Here is a 21,005-nt window from a genome sequence, read left to right as displayed (position 1 = left end):
CGAAAGGGATTAGCAAGATAATCCCTCAATAACAAATTAGATTGGCTTGCTCATATATTAGCCTCTACTCCTATTCATTATTTCAATCAACTTCTAAAAATCAGTTGGTCAAAATTCTCGTTTAATTTATCATTTTTTTCAGATAGTCTTTGTTTCTTTCTCCTTGCAGCAAGAAGAGTTTCAAGTTGAACACTTGCAGTGTTGAAGCAGGTAAGCAAACAATTTCAACTAATAGAAATTTTCCTTTGTTCCTGTATTTAAACTGGACCATTTTAGCCAGCCAAAATATCCCCAAATAGTAGATATTGCATCACATCACATCGCTTCCAAGTCCAAAATAAAACTGGTAAGTTTGCTTTTATTAGGACACTACTCCTATTCCCAAGCCACTACTCCCATTCATTATTTCAAACAACTTCTAAAAATCAGTTAATCAAAATTATAGTTTAATTTATCTTTTTTTTTCAGATAGTCTTTGTTTCTTTCTCCTTGTTGCCAGTTTCAAGTTGAACACTTGCAGTGTTGAAGCGGGTAAGCAAATAAATTTAATTAATAGAAATTTTCCTTTGCTCCTGTATTTAAACTGGATCATTTTAGCCAGCCAGAACTTCCCCCTATAGTAGCTAATACAACACTTCACTTCAGCTTTAAATCCAAAAAAGAAACTGGTAAGTTTACTTTTATTAAAACATGTTTTTGAGGAAGGAATATATACCCAATTATTGAAATAAAAAAAACCATTGAACATCATAAAATTCTCACATGATTAGGCAATTAGTCACTATTTTATAGTCAAAATTAATCATAACATCACAATAACATCATAACACGTCACAATTACGTCATAGTGTCGTCAAAATGACGTCATTTTGTCGTCAAAATTACGTAATTCTGTCGTCATAAATACGTCATTTTGTCGTCACAATTACGCCATTATGTCGTCACAATTACGTCATTATGTCGTCACAATTACGTCTTTATGTCTTTATAATTACGTTTATTCCAATCTTTATTACGTTTATTCCAATGTATTCTTTATCATTCCAACTTCTGACAAATTTTTATTCCATCGCAACTTTCATTTTAACAATTTTTTTACTCCTCCTTTCCCACTTCCAATCTAACATTTTATTTTTTATTTTCAGCGAAAATGCCCAGAAATTCTAACCCAAAGGAACAGTGTTCTTCCTGCAAGAAGCTTATTATGAAATCCAATATGAGCAGACATCAGAAGCTTCACGCAAAAAGATGTTCACAATGCTCACAGTCATTTCCGGACGAAGCAAAATTGCAGAAACACATTGCTTCTGTACATGCACCGTCTCTGATTATCAAGAAAAAATTTTCTTGTAGCAGCTGTCCCTTATCCTTCTCTACTTATTATCAACTTCTACATCACAAACGAAACAGTCACCAGCGTTCAACACCTAGCACCTACGAGGAAGTTGACTTATCTATCTATGGAGACTCTCCCGCTCTTCATAGTGAACTTCAAACGGTTCAACATTTTCTGAGAGACTCGGTTCTTGAATTGTCCAGAAAGAAAGTTCACAACTTCAAAATAATGGAGATCAACCATGAAACAGTGATCGACAAACTGGATTGTGTTTACAACGAGTTACCCAGTTCAGCTAAAATCAAAATTTCGTTTGGATTCGTGCTGCAGAGTGTGCAAAATCCTGACGAATTTCGCTACTACTACGCAGCAGAAAACAACCCCGTATTCTCAAATCCCATGGTTCTCTCTGATGACTCAGATCTCAATTATATTAAATCAATGTTGAGACAAGATGAATTTTTACGAAATCTAATTAATCAACGTCCAGAAACAAAGAGGAAGTTTTATTGTGTTACAAATGTCACTTTCTTTGTATTTCTCCTCAGTGGTGTTCCGCTAGGATGCATAGAACAATCAATTCCATCAACCTTACTGAGGAGTCCAGTAGTTAAATGTTTTGTATCTGACTGCGAAAACAAACCTTATCAAGACAATTTGTGTATGTTTCGTTCCTTGGCCTATGAATTATATGGTAGCAATGAGCTACAACAAAAAACAACGGAATTGATGCGGATGTTTCTCTCAGCGACACGGAGAAATGACGAAACGTTTCAAGGAATACATGAAGACGATATTCCTGTTCTTGAGGTTCTAATTGACAGAAATATTCAGATTTACTCCGTTTTTTTTGATGAAGAATCGGAAATGTTTGCTGAACTTACTCGTCGCTCCTCGATGAAACGTTCAAAGACAACTTCGTTACTGAGATATGAAAATCACATTTGTTGGACAGCAGACATCAACAAGTTCCTCAAAAAGTTCCGATGCTACGTATGCGATCAATTTTTCGACAGATCCTTCAACTTATTGCGGCACATGCAAAACTGCTCAGAAAACACGCAACACAAATATCCAAAAGGAGCCTATCAGTTATCTGAAACTATTTTTGAACGTCTGGAAGAAGTAAATATTAATGTTCCGCAAGAGCTGAGATTGTTTTCTCATCTTATCATATTCGATTTTGAGTCAATAACAGTCCCCGACAGTACACTCAAAAACACAGATTTGACTTCATGGATTGGAAAACATGTCCCCATTAGTGTGTCAATATCCTCGAATCTGCTCTCCGAACCAATTTTTTTTTTTGCAACGAAGATCCGCTTCAATTAATCCGTGATTTTGTATCCAGCTTGAGTAAGATAGCGGAAAAGAGAACGCTTCTAATGAGGGAGAAACTCAATGATTTCGTACTGGTATTGGAAGAAAAATATTGGGCTCTTCGACAACTGGTTCCAGTGAAAGACAAGCAGGTACCCACCGGAGCGGAAGACTTATTTGAGAACGAAGCTGAACCCGAGGTGGAGGAAGACGAAGATCTTGAAATTAGGAGACTGAGAAGCGAGCTCAGGGTGATATCAAAATAGAGACAAGATTTTGAAAATTATTACAGTACCATACCTGTTTTCGGGTTCAACAGCTCTCGGTATGATTTAAACCTAATAAAAGAGTATCTTCTGCATCACTTCTTATTAGAAAAAAACGTTATTCCTAAAGTGATTCGAATGGGGAATAAATATATTGGCATGAATTTTCTTGGTCTACAGTTTCTGGACATTTTAAACTTCCTGGGAGGAGCGACAACTTTGGATAATTTCCTAAAAGCCTATGGAGCGACTGAAGAGAAAGGTTTCTTCCCCTATGAATGGTTCGACAGTATTGAGAAGTTGAATGTATCCCAACTGCCACCAATTGACAGCTTTTGGAGCAAGTTGAAGAATCACAACGTTCTTTCAGTCGATTACGATAAGTTTGTGGAATTGAAAAACGGTGGAATGGAGCAGGATGAAATTTTGAAGAAGTTGAGACTCAAGAAAGTTCCACAAAATGCCGAAGAAAATTACTTGGAGCTCCAAAATATATGGGAAAGAAAAGGTATGCAGACGTTTCGTGACTTCCTCATGTGGTACAATAACAAAGATGTCGAACCTACACTTCAGGCTATGAAGAAAATGATCAGTTTTTACCACTCAAGACAAGTAGACATGTTGAAGTTGTGCTACACTCTTCCCAACTTGGCAAACAGGTTCCTTCATTCGTCAACAGATGCAGCTTTTTTTTCCGTTTTGTGAGAAGGATAAAGAATATGATAATTACATTCGAAAGTGGCTAACAGGGGGACCCTCAATTATCTTTACAAGGTATGCGAAAGTTGGTGAAACAAAAATTCGTGAGTCAGAAAACGTTTGCAAGTCCATCGTCGGAATAGATGCCAGTCAGTTGTACCCTTTTTCCATGACAAAAGAGATGCCAACAGGACCCTATACAAAGTGGGAGTACAATGAAGAGACTGAAAAATTTCATCCGAACAGGAACTGGAGAAGCTACTTTGAACAGCAGGTCATGGACTACTTCCAACAGGTTCACCCCAATTGTAAAATACAAACCCAGTTCACACACAAGAAACAAAAGAAGCTCGGTCCTTATATAGTTGATGGGTTTTGTAACCATTGCAACACGGTTTTTGAAGCGATGGGTTGTTTCTTTCATTTTTGTCCGTGTCAAGAGGAAAAACCGCTTCTCTTCGAGGACATAGAAAGCGGATTGAAGCGAAGAGAACGTGACAATGATAGAAGAGAGTACCTGAAGGGATTGGGGTTGAATGTTGAAGAGATCTGGGAGTGTCAATGGAAGAAATGTCGGACAGACAACACAAATGGGGTTAAAGACTTTCTCAAGTCAAATTATCCCTTCCAACCATCGATGAACAAAAACTCGCTCATTGAGAAAATTAAACGTGGAGAACTGTTTGGTGTCGTCGATTGTAGTCTTGAGGTTCCAGAGGAAATGTATCCGTACTTTGAAGACTTTCCTCCAATTTTCAAGAATTGTGAAGTTGGACGAGATGATATTGGGGACCATATGAAAGAGTTTGCAGAACGCAACAAATTACTACCCAGACCCAGAAAAATGCTCATTTCCAGTTTCAAGCTTGAACGAGGACCAGTTATTGCACCACTTTTGTTATTTTATCTAGAAAAAGGTGTGATCTTAGAAGACGTCTTTTGGTTTCTCCAATACACTCCCCGGCGCTGCTTTGAGACATTTGTTCAGAATGTTGTCGATGCCCGCCGCGAAGGAGACCAGAATAAGGAGTCAACAGTCGTTGCGGAGACAATGAAGCTGATTGGGAACAGTTCGTATGGATATCAGATCATGGACCGTAGTCGACATACGAACACCAAGTACGTGAAAGGCTCACAGGTGGACAAATTTATTAACAATAGATTTTTCAAGACTATGAATGAGCTACCAGAGCAGATATATGAGGTAGAAATGAGCAAGACACGCATCGAGCATAAGGAACCAATAATTGTAGGATTCTTCATCCTCCAGTACGCCAAACTCACCATGTTACAACTTAAATACAACTTCTTCTCCCCTTTCTGTGATAAGAACAAGTACGAACTCATTGAAATGGATACCGACAGTCTCTACATGGCCCTTAGTGAGCAAAAAATTGATGAAATCATTCGACCGGAAATGCGATCAGTGTGGTACTGGATGAGACAGAGCGACTGCAATGATAACTTTGCAGCAAACTCCAGCAGCAATTTCTTCCCACGAGAATGTTGCAAAAAACATGCTGCCTTTGACAAGAGAACTCCTGGACTTTTTAAGGAAGAATTTAGATGCTCTGAGATGATTGCTCTGTGTTCAAAGACGTACTGCTGTTACGATGAGGAAACAGACACAGTTAAACTATCAAGTAAAGGACTCAACAAGAAAAACATTGAGGAGCCCCTAAACAAGTACAGAAAAGTTCTGTTCGATGAGGAGCGAGTTTATTCAACAAATCGTGGCTTCAGAGTTGTTGACAACAAGAAAGTTTGTACCTATGAACTAAAGAAAGTGGGACTGTCATATTTTTATCCCAAGCGTAAAGTCTGTGAAGATGGTATTCACACTACTCCTTTAGATTTATAACTCGTTTTCTTTAGTCTTATATTTATATCGCCTCTGTTTTTAATTCACAGTTTACCTACCAATATCTCTTTTTAACAAAAGCCGTTTTTTTAAATAAATGAATTAGAAACAAATACACATACAATCAATTAAATACAAAATTTACAAACTTTTAAAACCATTTGCATCATTTTACGAATTATTGTTTAAACATTTAAAGATTTTGGTTTTCAAAACTTACAAAACATCAGCAAAGAACTTCAATATATGAAAATCATTTAAATATTTAGACGAAACTTTAGAGAATAGCACATGTGCAAAATAAATAGCATATAAACCACACAATTCTGAATCTTGGAGTTTCTCCTGTACAAATGAACCAAAGTTTAATTTTGTCTTGATACCATAATTTTGCAACATTTCTCCCATAGAATCTCCGTAGAACAACTTTCCATTCTTATTCGCAAGCAAAATCCAGTGGGAGCCCGGTTGAGTAGATGGATCTATGTTGATTATACAAAACGTGTTTGTAGGTAAATATCTTGTTCGAAGATCTGCAGGGAAGGAACCGAGGTATTTGAACTTTAGGTGTGGGAACCTGTTGACAACATGTAAGAGTTGTTGATTATCCATTTTTGGTGACTGATCCCTCCTTATCAATTGCAATTGAACTTATACGTTCACCACTAACGAATAATTCTACAGTATTGGTCAAATTGTTAGCAAAGTAGAGCTCTAAACGAATTCCTGCTCCAACTACATCAGGAAAATGCATTTCGACATTGGCCTCCTGTGTTGAAGTAAGATCGAAAAATAAATGAAAATGGTTTTCAAAATCCTTGTATTGAATGTTAGGACCGTCATCATCAAACTTGAGTGCTTTCATTGTTTCGGCATAAGCTCTCACGTGATTTTCTGTTTTCAAGTTGACTATAGTTTGATTCCCACGCACAATTTTAACTTGCCGAAGACCAAATTTACGAAAATGGAACGGATTCGTGTTGTATGTTCCACTGAACTCATTATTTAGATTCATAGCAATATCAATCATTCGAATTGGTTTGTTTGAAAAAATATTTTCTTGTATAAACTGGTTCTGTCCTGCGGGAATAATAAACGTCTTTGGAAGTTCTTCACTATAGGAAAATATGGCAGGTTCTCGAAGCAGTCTGCTTTTGAAACTTCTCATCCAGTTATCTGAGATTGCTACCTGTCTAGTAAAAAGGCAAGCTTCCAAAATTAAGGCCTCAGAGTTCAGCCCACCAGTATCGATCATATAGAACGCTGGAGAAGACCGGATCAACTTCAGTCTGAGGTTGACATTTGGGAAAAGTGAAGTTTCACAAGCAAATAGACCTATTGCCAACGGACCGTAGAAAGTAAACTCATCTTTATCTTTTTGAAAAACAACATCTGTAAACGGTCTTTTATTAAAATCGTTTGGCTCAATCTCGTATCGATATCCTTGACATTGAGACAAGCTTTCCTTCGTTCCTTTTGTACCTGAAAACTCAGCAGAAACAAAAGCTTGATGAGCATAAAGCGAATTGGCACTGTGAACTTGTTCATTGTTTAGATAGACTTCGCAATTAGAAAAAAGTGAATGAAGAGCATTGTTTACCAATAATGTTTCTTCGGCATTATCCAAACGTGCTCGATCGCCTTTAATAACCCTTCCTCTGATGAATAATCGAGTAGATCGCAAGTCAGTGAAAATATTACGATCAGTTTCCAATTGAAATTCGATTGTTGACTCGTTTAAGGAATTTGTTGGAAATATTTGTTGTTCATTGGACCAAAGAATTGGGTCTAAAATTGGAACTCTCCCAAAAAAGTCGAGCATAGAGTGAGATAAGGAATTCATTTTAGCCGACCGTTTTTTATAATGATCAAGGAGATGAGGAAATGATCAAGATTTTTTCTGGAATAATAAAGTAAGTTGAACTTGACCAATAGGGAAGAAGGGAACAAGGTGTCCAGCAGCGTTTCTTAATTCTACATGGATACTGTGGAAGTTCGATTTGATTACTTTATGGAATCTCAAGTGTTCGAAACTGCGATAACTCAGAACTTGCGATCTCTTAATCTCATCATTATGGAACTCTCGGTGTTTGAATGGAAAGGAGCGTAGAAGAGGACATTTCACATCACCGACTGAATTGGGTTCAACTATATCCAAGTAGAGTAAAACTGTATGTGTTCCAGTAATATCAAAAGGGAGATCTTCCGTTGCCCAGGACTTGGTGTTGTATGATCTTTTCGAATAAGGCATAACAGGTTTGTCAGCTTCAACGCCCAAGTTAGCAGCCAAACTTTTGCTGAATGATACATTTTGAGATTCTCTATTGCAAAAAGTTAGTCTTCGACTTTTTTTGTCGATATTGATGGAAAATTGAGGATCTAAGTTTTTGGGATGTCGTGCTTTTTTGGGAATATCTGTAAGACTCTTTACAAATTCATCCATAGAGTTAAAAACTGCTGGTGGAATGGCAAAGACATGCTTAAATTTCTCATCATAGTGAAAGGTCATCAATCCTCCTTCAACGTTATAACATATACCGGGATATGATACTTCGACTAAAGCTACTTCCCAAGATCCATCCAGTTCAATTTTGTCGGGAAGAAAATTAGTGACTGATGCCATTGTATTTTGAGGATAAACTTGAGAGGAAGCGTTGGATACTAATTCAAGATAAAACGAATTCATGATGTTTGACTGTACTCTGTGACGTTTGTTTGGGAAAATGATTAGTCAAGGTTCTTCAGAAAGTCTTTCCGAATTTTTTGCCGAACGATACTTTGTCTCGTCTTTTTCCTCTTTTTCATACCACCACCAACTTGTTTTCGTATTGTTGATTTCGCAGTCTTCTTTACTGCTCTTTTAATTGAAGTCTGTCCCGATAAAACACCTCCAATTTCGGGAATGGCTGACTCGATTACATCTCGTCCAATTTTTTTTGCTGCAGGTAAAACGTATTTCTTGAGAATTGGGAGAGTTGTTCTAGCGACTGTTCTAGCCAAGGCCCCAAAGCCACGCCCTCTCTGACGAGGAACTCCTTTAAAATTAGGCAGATTGTAACCGTCCATTTTCTAGCGCGACTAATTGAAAAATGATTATTTAACTTTTGACAATTCTTGCTCGTAAAAGATCCCATCAATGTTTTCTCCTTTCTGATCAACAACAAAGTAAGTCGGGAAGGGAGCCAAAGTGTTTATTTTTCGAATTAGGAAAATTTCATGTGTATAGTGAGGCTTATATCCTTTTTGAAAATTGTGCCCTACTAATACCAACCGAACTTTATCACCTACTTTAAAATTAGGCTTTTTTTTTGTAGTTTCATCCGCTTGTACAAGACAGTCAAAAAGTCAGCATTTACTACATTTTTGGGTGCCAAACCAATACTTCGATTTATTCTAGAGTTGATGATGTCAACAAACATTTGCAGGTCTTTGATGTAAGATAATGTGTCCTTTTCCTCCAGGTAGCGGTAAATTAAGTTTTTCAGGGTTCGTATAGCTCTCTCGCCAAAAGCTAGTTTTGTTTCACTATAAGTGTGATAATATTTGACTCCCACATCCTCGCAGAAATTGGCCATATCTCCGAAAAACTCTTTTCCTTGATCTAGCCATAATTTTTTCGGGAAATTGAGTTCGTTCTTTTTCGAACACATTTTGATAAAAGCTGCTTTCACACCCTCTGCTCTTTTGCTTCGTAATGCTTCTACTCGCAAGAATCGAGAAAAAACATCGACAGTAACGAGTAAAAAGTTGATACCTCGGTTCCATTGTGATAGTTTATCCATTTGTGCAAGATCCAAACACCAAATCTCATCATATAGCGAGCATGCGCATTTAGCCGGGGAAACTTTCTTCTGATCCCTTTGTACTTCGTATAAGAGTCTTTTGATTGTAAAAAATCTATAACTTTCTCGCGACTTATTCCACTTGATTTTGTTTGGCGAGAGAGCTATACGAACCCTGAAAAACTTAATTTACCGCTACCTGGAGGAAAAGGACACATTATCTTACATCAAAGACCTGCAAATGTTTGTTGACATCATCAACTCTAGAATAAATCGAAGTTATTGTTTGGCACCAATACTTCGTTTTGATTCCACTTGGTTTTGATTCTATCTGAAACTGTAATTGAACCAGTCTGAACCATACTGTGTCCTCAAAATGTTGTTTTTAACCAGATATGGTCTGAGATTTAGAACTTTAAGAATTAGGAAATAGTTTGGATCAACTGGAGCGTTTTTCAATTTGATTGAATGAAGGAATGTTTTTATATCAACTCCAGTGTCAACGTTGTCAACAATAATTGTATTGGAAAGTGAAACGTTCAACCGTTTGTTTTCGTAAATTTCTTTCAAAGTTTTCAATGTCTCGGGACTGTTCTTATAGTGAAATTCCAGATCTGTCTTAAGTTCTTTAGGTGGACGATCGGTTTTTTCGGAACTAATTTCTTCTTTCGCTTTTTTGATAACTGTAAAAACAGTTTCTTCCTTTTTATAGATCTCGCTGGAGGGTTCCGGTAATTTCCCTTTTCTGGACTCCCACAATTCTTTTGGAACAAGAACAAACTTTTTGACCTCACTCATTGAAGAAAGTTGAAAATTTGTTCATACAAGGTTGATATATGTAACCTAATATTGTTATTCCAGCTTTCGAGCCCAATATAAGTCTTCTGGAATTGAGGGTTGTTGATTTTGACGTGAGCTTTCTAAGTTGTTTTTGGAAGCGAACAAACTGATTTTTTCTTACTCCTGTGAGGTTTCCTTCAATCAAGTTTACAATACACTCACAGAGAAATCTGATAAACTCTTTAGGACAATTTAGAAGGAAAGCTGGTTGAAATTTCTTGCTGAGATTCCGAAAGAGCTTCAGAGTATAATAGTTCTGTGCGTTTATCATTAATATCAGTAATACGAGCACGACTGTTCGGTACGAAGAATTCTGAGGGAAATGATGTTACATTTGAACAGTATCTCAACAAATCAGGTGTAGATGGTCTCAAATCAATCATAAGATGACCATACGGTTCTTGTGTTGCATCATAATACCACTGTTTTAGTTGTCTTCCGAGACCTAGCTGTCTTCCCAAGATATCAATCTGCTGCACATCTCTCGGTGATTTGAACAAAACAATGTGAGTAGTCTGCAGCTCCGCATCACGTCCAGTTTTGTTTTTGTGGAAGAGATTATGCTTGATATATACACAATTTAGGTTTCGATGTCTACCGGCTGTCGCAATTCCGTTGAACTTTTCCGACTTGGAAAGAATGTCCAATGAATCATCGAATATAAGTAAATATTTACTGCCGTCAGCGGGTAAGTTATCGATTAAATCAAAGTCAACTCCCTGAATGAATTCTATGTCTGCAATTGATTGCATCATTGTGTCGTAAATTGGCTGAAAGTGCTTATAAAAGTATAAAATTCGATCAAATGATGGCTGAAAAGTTTTCATTCGTAGCATATCATTGATAAAAACAGTTTTTCCAGATCCGGAAGGACCAACAAGATACATCAAAATTCGTTCGTTTGTTGAAATGATTTTGTTCATTTTATGTTCGGGGATTAGTAAGTATATAACCAACGGCACTTGAAAGAATAGCAATCCAAACTGTTCGTTCGTCACAAGTTCTAGCAAAAATAAGATTAATAATTGAAAACAGAAGCAGTACTAATACAACTAAGCACTGAAATATTGACAAAAAAGCTGTTCGAGAGCAAGTGCGACCACAGATTTTCCAAGGAGGTCTTTCCTGATTGTTATTATCAAAAATAAAGTCAGATGCGTGATTGAGATGATCTGTCATTAGAGAGCAACTGATTTTTGTTCGTCTTTTTGTAATAATGATTCACACTTTGATTAATTGGAATCGTGATGACATTTTCAAAAAACAACAATATGCAAGACCTGTTATATGTCCCAAGAAACAAAAATTCAATATAGAATTAAAAAATGGAACAACGTAACAATATCCAGGGCCAATATTTAGATTTGTTTTCAGGTATCCTGCGGCATCATGAAATGTAGCATGTAATCGAAAAATTTTTGACCAATTGAGAAGTTTTTCTAACTTTGAGTCACCAACTCCTATTAGTCCTCCAAACTGAGTTTCTCTGTTGATTTTATCCAGATCTACATTTTTGTTCAAGCTTCGACAGTTAGCCAAAAAAAAATTTTTGCGTTTTGTATTTCCAACAAAAAGTTTACTGATTTCTTTCTCTAACGCTACAATTTCCTCAATGTTCATATCAAGCAACTGTACTGGAACATTAAATTTTAAAAAGTGATTAAATACCAACATCACAACATACAGTATTAAAAATTTACAATTACTGTTATTCACTTTGCGATCTTTTTTGATTTTTGACTTTGTTCAGCACTGAAATAATTTCACCACTCATTCTGTGTAGTTTCTCCATCTCACCAATTCTGACCGAAAGAAAGCATTTCCTTCTAAAAATGTCCTTTTCACTCCCTCGTGTGAACAGCTTGATTGTGAAGTAACATCGATTCGGGTCATCTTGGAAAAATCTTCTAGTTACACACACCTTCCGTCGAGCAGTCTCACTCACCTCCCAGAACACATCAAATTTTGCTTTTTCCTCAACATCAGTTGGTTGGAACACAGTTTCGTCAATCACCAGCTTCGCAGTACCTACAGTAGGTTCGAACAGTAGTGCTTCTTTTATCATCTCAGGTATCTTTTCAATAACAAGCTTCAATTCTCTGGCCGATAGCATCAGAAATTGATGCAGAACATATTCACTTTCCACATTTTCGCGAAATACTTTCAAGTGAGTCCAGTTGGAGTTTGAGTTGACGGTTTCCTCTGGGATGCTGATTTGAAACTTCCGGTTCCCGTATTCTTGAAAGGACCAACAGTTATTTCTTCCATCGTGCTCCTCATTTGGTTTTGGGTCGGTGTTGTCTTTTTTATCGTTGTTGTCTTTAAATAGAGAAAACATATTCTCATTGTGGTAATCAAACTGTGGAGAGGGAACAACTGGTTTTCCCTTGTAATTTCGTTTGCGGATGGGAAAGGAGAATTGTTTTTTGGAATTAGGTGAGACTGAGCTTTGATCCATCAGTAAGTAAAAATGAGTTTTTAAAGTAGAAAAGTTGGGTATACAAGGGTAACTGAATATTGAGAGTGGAAAGAAACAAATGAATGAATTGTCTTCAAGAAAGGGCTTGATATCTTGAACCAATGAAATTTAAGTAAGAACGAGAACAGTAGCGAAAAATAAACTTCGTATCCAATGAGATGTTATAAAATAATTCGTAACCAATGAAAATAGAGCGTGCGTCATGACGTAATAGTTATGTCACTTCTATTTTTAGTAACATCACGTGATGCCAAAGATGAGTTTTCTATATTTAGTCACGTGAGGGTGAATTTAGCATCGAACAAAAGCGAGTTATCTCACTATTCTATTGGAGAACACCTATAGTTCGAGAAAGGAATATTTTGATGAGATGATTGAGTCTCTTCATTGTCAGTTTCCTGGATCGGAGGAAGAATAAGGTCTTTGAAATCGGGCAGATTGAAGGCTTCTGGTTTATTAGAAAATGAGTCCGCATGCTTGGAGAACATGTCTTCTACCCACCAAACACCGTAGTGAATTATGTCACGAGAGTACGGGAACATAATTCCTTTGCTGTCTTTCAACGGGTGAAACCCTTGTTCTTTTCGAATTCTTTCAATGGTTTGAAAATAAGTTTGGAGAGAAAGCAATGAATTGTTGACTTTTTCATCGGCTAGGTGGAGGTTATGATGTCTAGCTGCCTCTAAAGTTCTCCACAAATCCTTCGGAAGTGTCAAGCTAGTTGTCTGAGTTTTAATTGTTACTCTAGTGCAATCCACCTCAAAAGATAATTCCAAATTGTTATCGGTTACTACCGTTTTAAATATTGATGTTTCTGTGATAGGAGCGTAATCTAAATCTGAATGAAAAGTAGAAAGAAAAGATGTTGAAGGAAGTAAAGGAAGAATTGGAGTATTTTGCATTTTTTTAGGCTACTTATTTTCAACCAAGAAAAAAGACAAAATGAATCGTAAATGTTTTTCAGCATCAACATTCCAAAATCAGATCTGACAGATTATGTGATTGGCTAAAAAAAATAAGTTAGACATTTTCAAAACAATAATACAACTTTTTTTGAAATCGGAAAATTGGAACTTCAGTTTAAAACGACACAGTGAAACAAAAAATTGATTAAAATTGTAAAAATCTGTAAAAACCTAAAATAAAAAATTGTACTTTTTTGTTAATACGGGAATGGGTGGGTAAATGACCTTATTAGTTTGTTGTTAAGACACTATCTTGCTAATCCCTTTAGTGTGAAGAGCTTGGGTATCATACTGTGAGGTACATTTTTGAAAATCACGTAAGCTGTACATAAGTGTAAATGAGTCATCCTATCTATTTTAATATTAAAACATTACCTAGCTAATCCCCCTTTGTGTGAACAGCTTGGTGTCATGCTGTGAGGTGCATTTTTGAAAAGTCGTACGTAACTGTAAATGAGTCATCCTAATTTATTATTAAAGGATTATCTTGCTAATCCCCTTCGTGTGAACAGCGTGGGTATCATGCTGTGAGGTACGTTTTTGGAAATTTACTTTATTAAAGTCTAAAATGGTAGGGGGTCAATGACCTTACTGATTTGTTGTTAAGACACTGTCTTGCTAATCCTTTAGTGTGAACAGCTTGGGTATCATGCTGTGCGGAACATTTTTGAAAATCACGTAAGCCGTACATAACTGTGAGTCATATCTAATTTAATATTTGTACATTTTATAGCTAATCCCCTTCGTGTGAACAGCGTGGGTATCATGCTGTGAGGTACGTTTTTGGAAATTTACTTTATTAAAGTCTAAAATGGTAGGGGGTCAATGACCTTACTGATTTGTTGTTAAGACACTGTCTTGCTAATCCCTTTAGTGTGAACAGCTTGGTTGTCATGCTGTGAGGTACACTTTTGAAAATTTACATTATTAAAGTGCAATATGGTAGGGGGTCAATGACCTTACTGATTTGTTGTTAAGACACAGTCTCGCTAATCCCTTTAGTCTGAACAGCTTGGGTGTCATGCTGTGAGGTACGTCTTTGAAAATTTACATTATTAAAGTGCAATTTGGGAATGAGTAAATGACCTAATTTAATATTAAGGGATTAACTTGCTAATCCCCCTCGTGTGAACAGCTTGGGTATCATGCTGTGAGGTACTTCCTTGGAAATTGAGCGAAAATGGGCTATACCTAATCTTAATACATAGGTACTTCCTTTTACCCCCCCCCCCCCACTCTTGCTCACGATATACTACTATAGCCAGCTGAGTAGATAACGCGGTTATTAATTTCGGCGCTTTTCATTTGACTTAAATTTTCCGCGAATTTGTTAAAATTTTGCTTAAAATTCTGAATGATCAGAAGTTCAGCGCGATAAGTTTAGATCCCAGAAATCAAGAATTCGTTTATAAAGTCAAATCGGATGGATAGACAAAACGATCGAGCAAGAAGTTGCAATTAAAACAGCCAACAAATCCCAAATGATTACTATCGAATTTGTTCAAGAGAAATGCATTAAATTTGAAACCATACATGCAGACAGAGTAGAGCGAAGAATTGCAACAAATCGAAAATCTAAAAGACTGCCAATAATGAGTACCTGTCATGTCAGCCTCATAAGCAATATTGGGTGAAGTTGTCAATGCTCCATGTGATATGTTATGAGAACAACCATCAGCTTCAACTTCATCCATATCATCTTCAGGTGCCTTGTGTGCCAGTTGCATTGATCTAAACAAACAACATAGAGAATTTATCACAGTTCAAATAAGCAAACATAAATGTCGAAATGATCAGCACATGGCCAATAAAAATTTTTCAGTAACTTATTATTAAAAACCTTAATGAGGTTTTCTGGTCCCTGGGTTCAGAAAAACTTGAATTACGACAATGAAAAAAATTGAAAAAAAATTGTTTTGTCATAAAAAAATGCTTAGATTCGTGATCTTAAAATGTTGAAAACCATTCCATTATCACTAAAAATTATGCAGTAATCTATAATCAAACCTTAGAGGAGGTTCCTTGACACTCAGGGCTGAAAAAACTCGAATAAAAATTTTTAAAAAACGAAGGGCAAGGAATATTAAAGGCAAGGATAACTTCTCTTATTCTTCACTCACAGGATCCCAAGTGCAATCAACCTAACTGGATGGAGACATGAACATAGCTAGAAAAGGCGGTAACCAATCTTAATAAAGGAGGGTCTTCAATCTTAACATTGGATAGCTTTATAGCAAACAAAAAAAACGACCGAAAAGAAACGACCGAAGCATTTATGCAACAGTAACTCAGAAGAAGATCGATTGGCTCAACGTGGACATGTTAAAATGTTAATTACATACCAGATCTTCAAGAAATGGTATGTAATTAACATTTTCGTACAGGTCGAGAAGTTGAATCAAGTCAGATTGAAGATGAGTTAGTTAGTTCGTGGCGTCGAAAAACGGGTAGCTGAGGTCCTAGGTAAACAATACCAAAATAAATATATAAAATTCTTGCAATGAGAGTGTTAGTGGCGGTATCAAGTTCAGAAAACCTATTTTCCGGAAAACCTTTTAAAAAAATCGAATATAAAATTCTCTCAGTTGAGCATCACAGCTCCAAAGGATAGAAGAGAAATACGGTTTGCAAACTTTCAATAAACTTTCAAAAAGGTTGGTTGGGAAGAAACGATACCGGAGATCTTTGGCGACAGTTTGCAGAAACCAAATTACTGAAGACAACGAATGTTGATTTCGAGTTTCGAATTGCGCCACTATAGTTTCATTTTAAACTGGGTCCCCATTGCACCAAAACCTACAATTAGCTAGTAATAGCCATGATTTGAGCGGTTCAAATGCGTGATATATCTACGATATATCTACTAGTTGCCTTGTTTTTTAATACATTCTTACTGCTATAATTTAGCTTCCTTAATTTCTATTCTAACTTAGGAATTGGACAATGATTTTCCACTTCGATCTTATAATTTCTCGTTTCTATAAGAAAAAGTCAAAGTTAGGATATGAAATTTTACAAGAAATCAATAAAGCTTCTTGAAAAGTTTTCAGCTGATCATCAGGCTGGTTCTCCGTTGTTCTGGTGGTTGTTCATTCTGCAGTTTTGTACCTCTAATTGTATTGATTCTTCGTCAATACATACTGATCTTCAAGTTGGGCAGTTTCCGTCTATTGTTGGTCATAGAAATTCTTTTTCCAAAGATGCTTTAGCAGTCAGTATTGCTTGAATTTTGTAGCCTATTTCATTGAAGATGTGTCTGCATAAAGTATTATTTTCAACTTCCAATCGCTCAAACTGCTTCGCGAATTTTTTCTGCATACCGCAACTTAAAACATGCCATTAAGTTTCAACTGAATTACTTGCATAATCTCATCGTCTTTTGTACGCTTACACGACAAATCTAAAGCTTCATTCTATCAGTCAAATCGTTCAAAACATCTGCTTGGTTGGCGTATTGTATTGCAATAATTTCTTCCCTTTTCAACTTAAAAATTGCTGTTTTTTCATCTTTCGTTCAACATACGCGTTATACAAACCATGTTCCTGAAGTTGTGAAATATTGACTTCATTCATCTCTGACTCGGAAAAGTTGTTCGACTGGTCGATACTCGCAATCGAAACGTCTGGCGATTTCGCTTCAGATCCAACATATAATTCACGAACCGGTACTTTGTTAGTTTAACGCACAGGACGGTTTTTCTCTGTTCTATTGGACGCAAAGGCACATATAACTACTGAGATAGTGAGGCCGTTTGTTTGGGGCTAATTAATTAGATATAACTGCAGTCTTTATAATTATCAAAACAATCAGAACAGCGGCAATTCGGTGTTGTAAAAATCAAGAGAAGGCATTTTAATTTAGCACAGGGTGATGTTTTTGTTCTAACTCACAGCTTTCCTTGATGATTTCGTTACCGGTTTGATGGCATCTTTCTACCTCTATGTATGTGTCTCCATCGTTGTTGAGTATGTAGACACTGAAGTTCTGATGTTGGCGCTCACTTTCTTCTTCGCTTTATACTCCGGTCTGTGCTGCATTCACTATTGATAAATTGAAGGACAATTTGATGGGGGTGTTTGCCATAGAGCTACATGTAAGTATAGGAAATCAAAGAATTATGATAAAAGGGATTATGATAAAAAACATTGAACTAAGAAAAGTTATCGTCAAAAGACATAGTAAATTGGAATGAATTGTGAAATATTAATGTCAATTACAATCGTCGCTTTCAAAAATAAAATGGCATTTCAGTGTGTTTAAGTCGAGATGCATCTTTCTGAACTTACCTGACTACGAACTTAAAATCGTATTGGTCCTCGAAAGATACTATCGCAATAACTCTATCGTTGTAATCTTCTGTAAATCCAAAAAAATGGTTAGGAGATTCTGTTGCAGGAAAATGGAGTGATTCTTCGGATGTCTTTTTGATATTAGGGCAATCGTAATAAAAGAGTGTTAGGTCAAATTTATATAACTCTCATTTCACCTGAGGAATACAAGTGGGAAATTAAGGCTTTGAATAACTTTGGCATCAAGCGGATTCGCTACAATTTATTTACAGTTGAAGAACTGTCTACACTCCTGTCACCATGTAATGCAACTTTGTGGCTAGTTTAATTAGTACCATAGATTTGTTGAAGCAAGGTTTCCGTCGAATTATTAAACTACTACTCAGCGTTTCTTTTGTAACCTAAATTTTTTTTCGGTTGCTTTGCTTTACAGGGCCTGAGCGGTTAGAAATATAACTTCGGAGCAGAGCCGACAGCTAAATAGACTCTCGTGCTAAATTAAAGATTTTTATCAAAGATTGAATTTTCTGATTACTGTTTTATTGTTTGACAAATCTGACTGTGTCTCTCAGATTAGTACTCTTCAACACCAGCGGGACGTATTTACATTTGAGTAATCGTAAACAAATAGATCAGGCAGATAAATAAAATTTGTGGCGACTGCTGGAACGTACCGGACAAATAAAGTAAACATAAAGTTAACACAATGCAAATACAAATACCTTTAAGCACTATTATAATTTCCTCTGGTATGAGTAAATCAAATACACAAAAGATAACTAAGTGGTTTCAATAGCAAATATACTTGAGAAAGTTCACAGAGTATCAAGATTTCTCATCTTAAGGCAACAGAATCAGGTCGATATATGGCCTTGAAAATACAGTAAAAACAGAGCCAGCAGATTGCCGGAATAGTTTCGAAATAGACCTGCGTGCCGTACAATAGAGATAGAAACAGAGACAGATCTAAATTGAAAAAAAATCGACACCTCTCAAAAAGCTAGGCAAAAAACATTCAGCGATAAATTAGTAAAGCTTGTTAAAAATCATTCCACAGACACCTCTTATTAGGGACCTTTACTGCACATAGGAGTTCCTTTGACCTTAAACAAATTCAAATTCAACTGAAGTTTTAAAGTGCAAAAGTCGTTTTATTGAGTGAGGTAAGTCACGTATGATCAAAATCTAATCACGCAAATAACCTAAAAACTTTCGCTAAAGCGAGTGAGAAATGACGTCACGCGCGCAAATGCCGTTAGTGGGAGGAAGAAGGCATTCAGAAAATTTGACTTTTTCAGCTTCGCTGTGCGAACAAAAGTAAAACGAAAAAAGAGCGTCAGAGGACGAAACAAAAAAAATTGATTTTCCACTTCGATATTATAATTTCTCGTTTCTATAAAAAGCCAAAGTTAGAATGAGATTTTACAAGAAATCAATACAGTTTCTTGAAAAGTTTTCAACTGATCACCAGACTGGTTCTCCGATGTTCTGGTGGTTGTTCATTCTGCAGTTCTGTACCTCTAGTTGTATTGATTCTTCGTCAAAAGATACTGATCTTCAAGCTGGGCAATTTCCGTCTATTGTTGTTCATAGAAATTCTATTTCCAAAGATGCTTTAGCAGTCAGTACTGCTTGAATTTTGTTGCCTATTTCATTGAAGAACTGTCTATTAAGTATTATTTTCAACTTCCAATCGGTCAAACTGTTTCGCGAATTTCTTCTGCATAACACAAATTAAAACTTGCCATTACGTTTCAACTGAATTACTTGCATCATGTCATCGTCTTGTGTCTGCTTACACGCCAAATCTAAAGCTTCATCTCAATCAGTCAAATCGTTCAAAACATCTGCTTGGTTCACGTATTGTATTGCAATAATTTCTTTCCTGTTCAACTTAAAAATTGCTGTTAATTTCATCTTTCGTTCAACATACGCGTCATACAAACCATGTTCCTGAAGTTGTAAAAGAATCTTGACTTCATTCATCTCTGACTCGGAAAAATTGTTCGACTGTTCGATGCTCGCAATCGAAACGTCTGGCGATTTTGCTTCAGATCCAACATATAATTCACGAACCGGTACTTTGTCAGTTCAATGCACAGGATGGTTTTTCTCTGTTCTATTGGACGCAAAGGCACATATAACTACTGATATAGTGAGGCCCTTTGTTTGGGGGCTAATTAATTAGACATAACTGCAGTCTTCATAATTATCAAAACAATCAGAACAGCGGCAATTCGATGTTGTAAAAATCAAGAGAAGGCATTTTAATTTAGCACAGGGTGATGTTTTTGTTCTAACTCACAGCTTTCCTTGATGATTTCGTTACCGGTTTGATGGAATCTTTCTACCTCAATGTATGTGTCTCTATAGTTGTTGAGTGTGTAGACACTGAAGTTCTGACGTTGGCGCACACTTTCTCCGCTTTATACTCCGGTCTGTGATGCATTCACTATTGATAAATTGAAGGAAAATTTGATGGGGGTGTTTGCATTGAGCTACATGTAAGTATAGGAAATCAAAGAAAAAATGAGAGGGATTATGATAAAAAACACTGAATTAAGGAAAGTTATCATCAAAAGACATAGTAAATTGGAATGAATTGCGAAATATTAATGTCAATTACAATCTTCGCTTTCAAAAATAAAATGGCATTTCAGTGTGTTTAAGTCGAGATGCATCTTTCTGAACATACCTGACCACGAACTTAAAATCGTATTGGTCCTCGAAAGATACTATCGCAATAACTCTATCGTTGTAATCTTCTGTAAATCCAATAAAATGGTTAGGAGATTCTGTTGCAGGAAAATGGAGTGATTCTTCGGATGTCTTTTTGATATTAGGGCAATCGTAATAAAAGAGTGTTAAGTCAAATTTATATAACTCTCATTTCACCTGAGGAATACAAGTGGGAAATTAAGGCTTTGAATAACTTTGGTATCAAGAGGATTCGCTACAATTTATTTAAAGTTGAAGAACTGTCTACACTCCTGTCACCATGTAATGCAACTTTGTGGCTAGTTTAATTAGTACCATAGATTTGTTGAAGCAAGATTTCCGTCGAATTATTAAACTACTACTCAGCATTTCTTTTGTAACCTAAATTTTTTTTCGGTTGCTTTGCTTTACAGGGCCTGAGCGGTTAGAAATATAACTTCGGAGCAGAG

At 36.3% G+C, this 21,005-nt stretch overlaps 1 protein-coding gene across 1 annotated transcript in view; it reads right to left on the bottom strand.

The window, feature by feature from the left end:
- Positions 1-15,279, bottom strand: part of LOC142345875 (cyclin-dependent kinase 10-like) — a 95,964-nt gene extending 80,685 nt beyond the window's left edge. Inside the window, exon 1 of the mRNA XM_075398305.1 lies at positions 15,149-15,279. The gene's annotated coding sequence lies outside the window, so the exon portion shown is untranslated. The remainder of the gene's footprint in view (positions 1-15,148) is intronic.
- Positions 15,280-21,005: the final 5,726 nt, after the last annotated feature.

The sequence above is a fragment of the Convolutriloba macropyga genome, chromosome 9 (genome assembly GCF_964194025.1).
Source record: "Convolutriloba macropyga chromosome 9, txConMacr16.3, whole genome shotgun sequence".
NCBI lineage: Eukaryota > Metazoa > Xenacoelomorpha > Acoela > Convolutidae > Convolutriloba > Convolutriloba macropyga.
Note: the sequence above shows the minus strand (reverse complement) of the source record. Positions and strands in the feature narration are given on the sequence as shown.